Source organism: Physeter macrocephalus, chromosome 17, assembly GCF_002837175.3.
Source record: "Physeter macrocephalus isolate SW-GA chromosome 17, ASM283717v5, whole genome shotgun sequence".
Lineage (NCBI taxonomy): Eukaryota > Metazoa > Chordata > Mammalia > Artiodactyla > Physeteridae > Physeter > Physeter macrocephalus.
This window is the reverse complement of record NC_041230.1, coordinates 42,761,074-42,771,070: the sequence shown is the minus strand read 5'-3', so window position 1 is coordinate 42,771,070 and position 9,997 is coordinate 42,761,074. Positions and strand designations below refer to the sequence as shown.

Sequence of the window (9,997 nt, the reverse complement as noted above, 5' to 3'; positions counted from 1 at the left end):
CTGGGGTCACTGCTCCTTCCCCTGGGTCCCGATGTGCACACTACTTTGTGTGTGCCCTCCAAGAGTGGAGTCTGTTTCCCCCAGTCCTGTCTAAGTCCTGCAATCAAATCCCACTAGTTTTCAAAGTCTGATACTCTAGGAATTTCTCCTCCTGTTGCCGGACCCCCAGGTTGGGAAGCCTGATGTGAGGCTCAGAACCTTCACTCCAGTGGGTGGACTTCTGTGGTATAAGTGTTCTCCAGTCTGTGAGTCACCCACCCAGCAGTTATGGGTTTTGATTTTATTGTGATTGCGCCCCTCCTACCATCTCACTGTGGCTTCTCCTTTGTCTTTGGATGTGGGGTATCTTTTTTCGTGGGTTCCAGTGTCTTCCTGTCGGTGACTGTTAAGCAGTTAGTTGTGATTCTGGTGTTCTCGCAAGAGGGAGTGAAAGCATGTCCTTCTACTCCGCCATCTGGATCCTTTCAGTGTCACTCTTTTAGCTTTTTATGTTTCTCTAAGAAATCTTTGTGATTGTTGGCCCTTTCCCATATAAGTTTTAGAATCAACTTGTCAATTTCTACCATAATCTGTTTGGGAGTACACTGAATCTGTGTTAGACCAATAAGCTGGTAATTATCTCAGTAAAAAACATGATTTTTTTCAGTCATGTGGTATCATCTTTCATTTATTTGCATCATCTTTAAATTCTCTCAGTAGTGTTTTGTAGTTTTTCTTGTATAGGTCTTGCAGAAATTTTGTTAAATTCATCCCAGAGTAGTTCATATTTCTTGATAATATTGCAAATTTTGTTTTCCTTTAATTTTTTTGCTAATTGCTAGTATTTAACAATGCTTTCAATTTTTGTATATTAATTTAAATTTCTGTGACCTTGCTAAAATTCACTTGGTTTACATTTATAAAAATTTATCTGTGATGTTTTACTTTTTTCTTTCCAATATGTATGTCTTTTATCTATCTATCTACCTTTATTGCATCATCTAGGACCTCCAATATGATGTTTAATAGAAGTGACAGTACATCTTTGCCTTATTCCTGATCTTGGGGATAAAATATTCAGTCTGTCTCCATTAAGTATGATGAAAGCTACAGCTTTTTCATAGTTGTTCTTCATCAGGTTGAGGAAATTCCCTTTCATTCCCTATTTTGCTGAGAGTTTTCATCACTAAGAGATGTTGAATTCTGTTGAGTGGTTTTTCTGTATCAGTTGAGGTGATCATATGATTTTCTTCTTTATTCCATTAATATGGAGAATTACGTTGATTTTTTAACTGTGAAATCTACTTTGCATAGCTGGAATAAACTCCATTATTATATGTTATTATTACTATAATTATTTTTATATTGTGAAGTCAGATTTCCTAATGTTAAGAATGTTTATGTCTAATTTTGGGAGAATATCATGGTTCTCTAATTTTCTTTTCCCCTGTAGTGGCTTTGTATGATTTTGGTATTGTTGGTCTCATAAAATGAGATGGAAAGTGTTTCTTCCTTTTTATTTAAAGAAAAAGTCTGTGAGGAGTTAATGCTACTTCTTCCTTAATTGTTTAGTAATATTAACTGAGTGGAACATACAGAGTTCCCATATACCCTGTGTTTCCACATATGCACAGCCTCCTCACTGTCAACATCCTGCACCCAGAGTACATTTGCTTTGATTGATGAACCTACATTGACACATCATTATCACTTAAAGTCCATAGTTCACAGTTTGTGTTCACTCTTTTTTTTTTAAAGTTATTTTTGATGTGGACCGTTTTTAAAGTCTTTATTGAATTTGTTACAGTATTGCTTCTATTGTATGTTTTGGTTTTTTGGCCATGAGGCATGTGGGATCTAAGCTTCCTGACCAGGGATCAAATCCACACCCCCTGCATTGGAAGGTGACGTCTTAACCATTGGACTGCCAGGGAAGTCCTCGTGTTCACTCTTGGTGTTTTGTATTTCATGGGTTTTGACACAAGGTTAATGACATGTATTCACCATTTTAGTATCATACAGAATAGTTTCACTGCCCTAAAAATCCTCTGTGCTCTGCTGATTCATCCCTCTCAGGCCATCCCCCAACCTTTGGCAACTTGTTATCTTTTTATTGTCTTCATAGTTTTACCTCTGCAGAATATCATATGGTTGAAATCATATAGTATGTAGCCTTTTCACATTGGTTTCTTTCACTTAGTAATATGCATTTAAGGTTTCAACATGAGCTGTCATGCTATGAAAAGACATTTCATTTAAGCCTTGAATAAAATTTCATTGTATTGATGTACCACAGTTCATCTGTCCACCTGCTGAAGGGCATCTTGCTTGCTTCCAAGTTTTGGCAATTGTGAATCAAGCTGCTATGAGCATCCATGTGCAGGTTTTTGTGTGGATGTGAGTTTTCAGTTCCTTTGGGTAAATATCAAGGAGCATAATTGCTGGGTCTTATGGTAAGAGTATTTTAGTTTTGTAAAAAGAAAAATTGCCAAAGTGTCTTCCAAAGTTGCTGTACCATTTTGCATTTCAACCAGCAATGAATGAAAGTTCCTGTTGCTCCACATCTACACCAGCATTTGGTATTATTAATGTTTTGGATTTTTGGCATTCTTATAGGTGTATAGTGATTTCTAATTGTTTTCATTTGCAATTCCCTAATGCATTATGATGTTGAGTATCTTCTCATATGCTTTTATGCCATCTGTTTATTTTCTTTGGTGAGATATCTAAGATCTTTTGCCTGTCTATTTATGGGTTCCCTTTTTTATTGTTGAGTTTTAAGAGTTATGTTCAACAGTTGTCTCTGGTTGGTTTTGATAGATTGTCTTGGAGGGAGAACACTTTTTGTACTAGTGAGCTCTGAGTAAGTTCAATAATGACAGCCTTACATGTGAAGTCTTTCATGTCCAATAATGACCCTTTTCTGGGAACTCGAGCTTCTTGGACTGCGAGACTTGGTGTGGCTGTTGTTTTTCAAGATTCCTGTGTACCTGGGGATGGGCAGATGAGCACAGGGAAATTAAAATGCCACAAAGGTCATTGTTCTTACTGAGATTCAGCTCTTTTCCTTGAATAATCATTCCCTAGATTGCTGCAAGTCTTTGGTTAATTTCTAGCTTTTTGAGAAAGCTGATTGTGACAGTTTTTGCTAGTGTTCTCATTGCTTTTATGGAGGAAAGTGTTTTCAGAGCTTTTTACTCTGAGATTTTTCAATGATGTCCACTGTCCTTTTGTGAGCAGTAACCTAAATTTGTAAGTTAGTTTTGTGAGACCCGGAAGAAATTCCTTGCCTGTAGAACAGGAGGACAAGAGCTCAATTAAATGACCAGGGAAAGTAATATGCTATATGCATATCATGTCAGTTTATCATATATTTTATAGGTGCTGGATCTAGATGAGTCAAATTTTACTCGGTGAATAGTGAGTAGTTAAATCTCATCACCATATAGCATGTAATGGTTTGTATCCTTTAAAATGAAATGAGGAATTACTATTTTTTTTGCCGGGGGTTCACAACATAAAATGTATTTCCTTTTGCAAGTCAGGGTGAAAAAAATTTAAAAGACACTGTTCTAGGACAATGTTTTCCAAACTTCCCTTTAGCCTGGAATCATAAGAATCTAACTTGGGGGCCTAAAAGAGATAAGGTAGAAGCTGAAGACTCTGGTCCAATGTGATCCTCTCCTAACACCCCCTCCCCAGGGGTCACGGGCCCCAGGCCTGGGAATCTGCGAGGTCGGGGTTCACAGTCGAATTACAGCACAGGTGCACCAACAGGGGTGCAGAGGGACAGCCTATGCAAGAGTTGAGTGTTCATGTTGTGGAGAGATCATTTGTTGGTTAAATTAAGGTGGCCTTTAAGGCAGGCGCCAAACACTCCTACCCAGCACAGCTAGACAGGCCAGCCCAGCACCCCTGCCAGCAGCCACTTCATGGCCTGATGTCTGTACTATTCCACAGTGACACCAGTGCTTGTGGCCTCAGCTATGAGCTCTCACCTCCAAACCCTTGTTCCCAGCGAGAATTCAGCGGCGTCGGAACAGTCTCAGGGTTTGGGACAGAAGCAACAAACGCCGAGAGTCCCAAAGGCTTGCTTCCAAGATTTGTCTACGGTGCAGACAAATCGGCTTTATTTAAGGGACTGAGGCTCGTTTCAGATGACGTTTGGACTTTACCTTCTAGAAGTAAGCCTTTTGTCTCCAATCAATTAGGTAGATGTTTGGAGTTAAGTTGTTTTTCTTGTAATGAGCAAATAATTTTCGCAAATTTTCTTCAACAAATACCTCAAACGCAGCAGAATAAGTCAACATAAGGCCGTGGTCCACTTGGAAAAAAGCCATTTGACACGGTTTATTCAAAAGATTAGAAAAAGCAATGAAGGCATCTACAGTATCTAAGTTCAAGATCAACATGGCTGCTATGAAGGCCATGCCCTGAACATAACCCACATCCTGTTGGTAACAAGTGTAAGCTCCCAAAATGCTGTGCAACATGTTGTGATACGGGCCACCTTGCTGGAAAATGCAGAGATTAGGGAATGTTCTGGAAATGTCTAGTTTAATAAACTCCAGACTGGCTTCTCTGCTGCTGAAAAACCAGCATCTTCATTCTCCACTTCAGAGCCTGCCGTGCTAAAGGACCACCACTGCTCCTTGGCTTGGGCAAGACAGATGTCAAAGAGCTCCTGGGTGATGTTTAAGTCATTGCCAATGGCTAAGCTCCAGACTTTGCCTCTCACACTGGGAGGGATTCCCTGCCACCATAAATCTCGAACTTTTCTAGAGCACCACCTGGACAAAAACGGAAGCATGAGTTTATGAGTTTGTTCTCAGTGACGAAATATTTGTCTACCCACGTGCTTAACCCCAAACCACAAAAGCAGGGAGGCACAGTCGCTATGTCACAGCCCCTGGCCTCAGGGAGCTTACAGTCCACCGTTCCCAGCAGACAGACCAGGAGGTCAACGACTACCTTCCAGTGCGTTACTGCTGTGCCAGGTGTGCCACAGGCACCGCACACGCAGAGATGGGCGCCACAAGCCAGAGGAGCCCAGAGCGCTATTCTGGAGCCAAATTCTCAGTGACCAGTAGCAGTCGAAGCAGAGGAAGGGTGGGAAGGACGTTCTGAGCAGAAAGCACAGCGACAAGAAATAACCTGGCCTGCTCCAGGAACGGCAGGCAGCTGGGCACGGTGTGCGGAGCCAGGGGGCACTGCCGCAGAGCTGCCGATGGAGGGCAGACCCCAGGGGGCCTCAAGAAGGGAGCCCGAGGGCACAGCCGCCAGCCTCTGCACAGCTGCACACACACAGGTGAAGCGCTCAGGCAAGGCAACTCTAACGGCAGGACAGCTCTGCTAACTCAGAACGTTCGGAACTGCAGAGTCGCTGAGGTCTGCTGGTCACAATGAACACACACTGCTAACAGACTGGGACAGACATAAAGGGGCCAAAGACTCCCAACATGGTGCTACTCGGCACAGCACGGAGGGGAGAGCACGGGCTGATGCTGCAGAAACCAGGGCTGCAGCCCCGTAACACCCTCACCTGGGGAACCCGGAACAAACTCCTTCTCCTCTCTCAGACTTTGCCTCTCACACTGGGAGGGATTCCCTGCCACCATAAATCTCGAACTTTTCCTAGAGTACCGCATTGTTTCCCGGTTAGGCAAAATCTCATTATTCCAAGTGAGGACGGCATTTCCAATACTTTCTTCTAATCTGCATCTTTCTTCCAGCTGCTTTTTCCTTCTCTGGGCTTCTTTCAACTCTCATTTTTTGGCCTGAACCACCATTTCTTCATATTGTTGCCTGTGTTTCTGAGCTTCTTCAGCTGGCTTTGCTGAGAGATTTGCTGATCTCTCTTCCAGGATGAGTGTGGTGGTGGAGAGAGGCTCAAAGTCAATATTCTTCCTCACATTCTGCTTTGGTGAGGGTGGCCTGCTAGGTCATCCAGGCTTGTTTTCGTATTCCAAGAACGCCGAGGGGCTCAGAGGCGCGCGGCCGGCGGCTCCAGGCTCGAGCCAGTGAGCGAGTGGGGCTCCATGGCGGGACCTTGGGCTTGGCTCCGGCAGCCGGGTGGGGCGAGGAATTACTATTTAAGTCATAATCTAATATCCTCTTCCACCTGAAACTTTTTGCCATCAGAAATATCTCTTGATAGAAAAGGTACGTTTCTTGTTTCTTTCTTTTCCCTGAATATTTTATAAATAGTGTTATATTTAAGCTTACTATCAGGTTTTCATTTGAATTTCCTGAATGTATAGCAGGGACTTTTGATTCTTTATTACTAGATATTTTTTTTCTCTCTAGTTGTTGCTGCTTATGGAGTATTATGGGGAGAGAAGAGGAGAGGATTGATTTGTGAAAGATAGGTTGTCTTGGCTAGACAAGTCATGTGTAGGTCAAGTTGTTTGAGGGTGACCTGCTAATGTTGTAGAAAGATTTCACTGTAGTTTTATATTTTATTGAATTTAATTATACACACAGGGCAAATGAAAGGTGTAATGCAGTTGGTTTTGTGGTGTTTCATTCAATGTGATGGACATTTTATAAGTATACTGAAAATATTGGGGAGAGGATTTTAAATCTGTCTACTTTTTATCATCTATGAATTTTACACAAAACAACGGTATAGTTAATTTAAAATTCTAGATTTGTTTTGCTCTATTGAATTTGATTGAGTTATATTTGAGATTTAAAAGTTAGAATGGGGCTTCCCTGGTGGCGCAGTGGTTAAGAATCCACGTGCAAATGCAGGGGACAAGGGTTCGAGCCCTGGCCTGGGAAGATCCTATATGCCACGGTGTGTGTGTGTGTGTATATATATATCCAGATCAAGATATAAAACATTTTCAGGGATTTCCTTGGCATTCCAGTGGTTAAGAATCCGCACTTCCAATGCAGGGGGCGTGCCCTGGTCGGGAAACTAAGATCCCACATGCCACCATATTTGCAAATGAAGCAACTGACAAGGGCTTAATTTCCAAAATATACAAACAGCTCATACAGCTCAATAACAAAAAAACAAACAACCCAATCGAAAAATGGGCAGAAGACCTAAATAGACATTTCTCTAAAGAAGACATACAGATGGCCAACAGGCATATGAAAAAATGCTCAACATTGCTAATTATTAGAAAATGCAAATCAAAACTCCAGTGAGGTGTCTATCACCTCACACCTGCCAGAATGGCCATCATCAAAAAATCTACAAAGAATGAATGCTGGAGAGGGTGTGGGGAAAAGGGAACCCTTCTACACTGTTGGTGGCATTGTAAATTGGTGCAGCCAGTATGGAGAACAGTATGGAAGTTCCTTGAAAAACTAAAAATAGAGCTACCATATGATCCATCAATCCCACTCCTGGGGCATATATCCGGAGAAAACCATACTTAGAAAAGATACATGCACCACAGTATTCATTGCAGCACTATTTACAATAGCCAATACATGGAAGCAACCTAAGTATCCATCACCAGATGAATGGATAAAGAAGATGTGGTATATATGTACAATGGAATATTACTCAGCCGTAAAAAAATAATGCCATTTACAGCAACATGGATGGATGTAAAGATACCACACTACGTGAAGTGAGTCAGAGAAAGACAGATAGCATATGATATCACTTATATGTGGAATCTTAAAAAGTGATACAAATGAGCTTATTTACAAAACAGAAACAGACTCACAGACAGAAAACAAACTGATGGTTATCAAGTGGGAAAGTGGGAAGAGGGATAAATTAGGAGTTGGGGATTAACAGATACATGCTGCTATATGTAAAGCAGATAAACAAGGACCTACTGTAGAGTAAGGGAACTATATTCAATGTCTTATAACAACTTATAATGGAAAAGAATCTGAAAAAGAATATTTATATATATATATGTAAAATATATATGTAAAGAATATATATACGTAAAGAAAATATACGTAAAGAATATATATACATAAAGCATATATATATACGTAAAGAATATATGCGTAAAGAATATGTATACGTAAAGAATATGTGTACGTAAAGAATATGTGTACGTAAAGAATATGTGTACGTAAAGAATATACGTAAAGAATATGTATACGTAAAGGATATATATATATAAGTGAATCACTTTGCTGTGAAACTAACACAATATATCAACTATACTTCAATTAAAAAAAGACCTGTAATACCAAGAAACCAAGAAAAAAATTTTTTTCAACTACTGTATATTTACTTCATATAAATGTCTTGTGAACATTTTACATCATGAGTTTAAATTTTCTGTTCTGTGGAGATATTTTTACACTTTAAAAATTATTTTAAATGTATGGTTATTATATAATTTGTGTTTGATAATTCCAAAAAATGAACTCGTAGGTTTATTTTTGCTGGTTTCTTCCATAGTGCATAGGTTGTTCCACCAGATAACATTTGTGTTTATTGCAATCTGGCTTTTTTCAGTGTGACTAGTCGCATACAACTAAAAAAAAATTTTTTTTATTGGAGTATAATTGCTTTACAATGTTGTGTTAGTTTTTGCTGTATAATGCAGTGAATCAGCTATATGTATACCTATATTCCCTCCCTCTTTGACCTCCCTCTCCCCACCCCATCCCACCCAACTAGTTCGTCACAGAGCACCAGGCTGAGCTTCCTGTGCTTTATAGCTTGTTCCCACTAGCTATCTATTTTACACATGGTAGTGTATATATGCCCATCCTAATCTCCCAATTCATCTGACCATCCCCTTCCCACCCCATGTCCACATGTCCGTTCTCTATGTCTACGTCTACTTCTCTATTCCTGCCCTGCAAATAGATTCATCTGTACCATTTTTCTAGATTCCACATACATGCGTTAATATATGATACTTGTTTTTCACTCTCTGGCTGGCTTCACTCTGTATGACAGACTCTAGGTCCATCAACATCTCTACAAATAACCCAATTTCGTTCCTTTTTATGACTGAGTAATATTCCATTGTATATGTGTACCACATCTTCTTTATCCATTCATTTGTTGATGGACATTTAGGTTGTTTCCATGTCCTGGCTATTGTAAATACTGCTGCAGTGAACACTGGGGTGCATGTATATTTTCAAATTATAGTTTTCTCTGGAAAACTGGAGTGGGATTACTGGATCATATGGTAACTCTACTTTTTGTTTTTTTAAGGAACTCTTCTTTGGTGAAATGTCTACTTAGGTCTTACACCCATTTTTTAATTGGGTTGTTTGGTTTTTTGATATTGAGGTGCATGAGCTGTTTGTATATTTTGGAGATTAATTCGTTGTCTGTAGCTTCGTTTGCAAATATTTTCTCCCATTCTGAGGGTTGTCTTTTCGTCGTCGTCTTTTTTTTTTTTTTTTTTTTTTGTGGTATGCGGGCCTCTCACTGTCGTGGCCTCTCCCATTGCAGAGCACAGGCTCCGGACGCGCAGGCTCAGCGGCCATGGCTCACGGGCCTAGCCACTCTGAGGCATGTGGGATCTTTCCGGACCGGGTCATGAACCTGTGTCCCCTGCATCGGCAGGTGGACTGTCAACCACTGCGCCACCAGGGAAGACCTTTCCGTCTTCTTTATGACTTCCTTTGCTGTGCAGAAGCTTTTAAGTTTAATTAGGTCCTATTTGTTTACTTTGTTTTTATTTTCATTACTCTAGGAGGTGGTCAAAAAAGATCTTGCTGTAATTTATGTCAAAGGGTGTTCTTCCTATGTTTTCCTCGAAGAGTTTTATAGTGTCTGGTCTTATATTTAGGTCTTTAATCCATTTTGAGTTTATTTCTTTGTATGGTGATAGGGGGTGTTCTAATTTCGTTCTTTTACATGTAGCTGTCCAGTTTTTCCAGAAACACCTATTGAAGAGACTGTCCTTTCTCCATTGTATGTTCTTGCCTCCTTTGCCATAAACGAGGTGACGATAGGTGCATGGGTTTATCTCTGGGCTTTCTCTTGTACCATTGATCTATCTATCTATCTATATGTGTGTATATATATATATATATATATATATATATATTTTTTTTTTTTTTTTTT

General features: G+C 40.1%; 1 protein-coding gene and 1 pseudogene across 1 annotated transcript in view; both read right to left on the bottom strand.

Moving 5' to 3' along the window:
• The window catches only part of LOC102974179 (protein VAC14 homolog), a 100,752-nt gene that overhangs the window by 22,884 nt on the left and 67,871 nt on the right, over positions 1-9,997 (bottom strand). The window lies entirely within an intron of this gene.
• LOC129391446 (TBC1 domain family member 14-like) lies at positions 1,379-5,627 on the bottom strand (annotated as a pseudogene).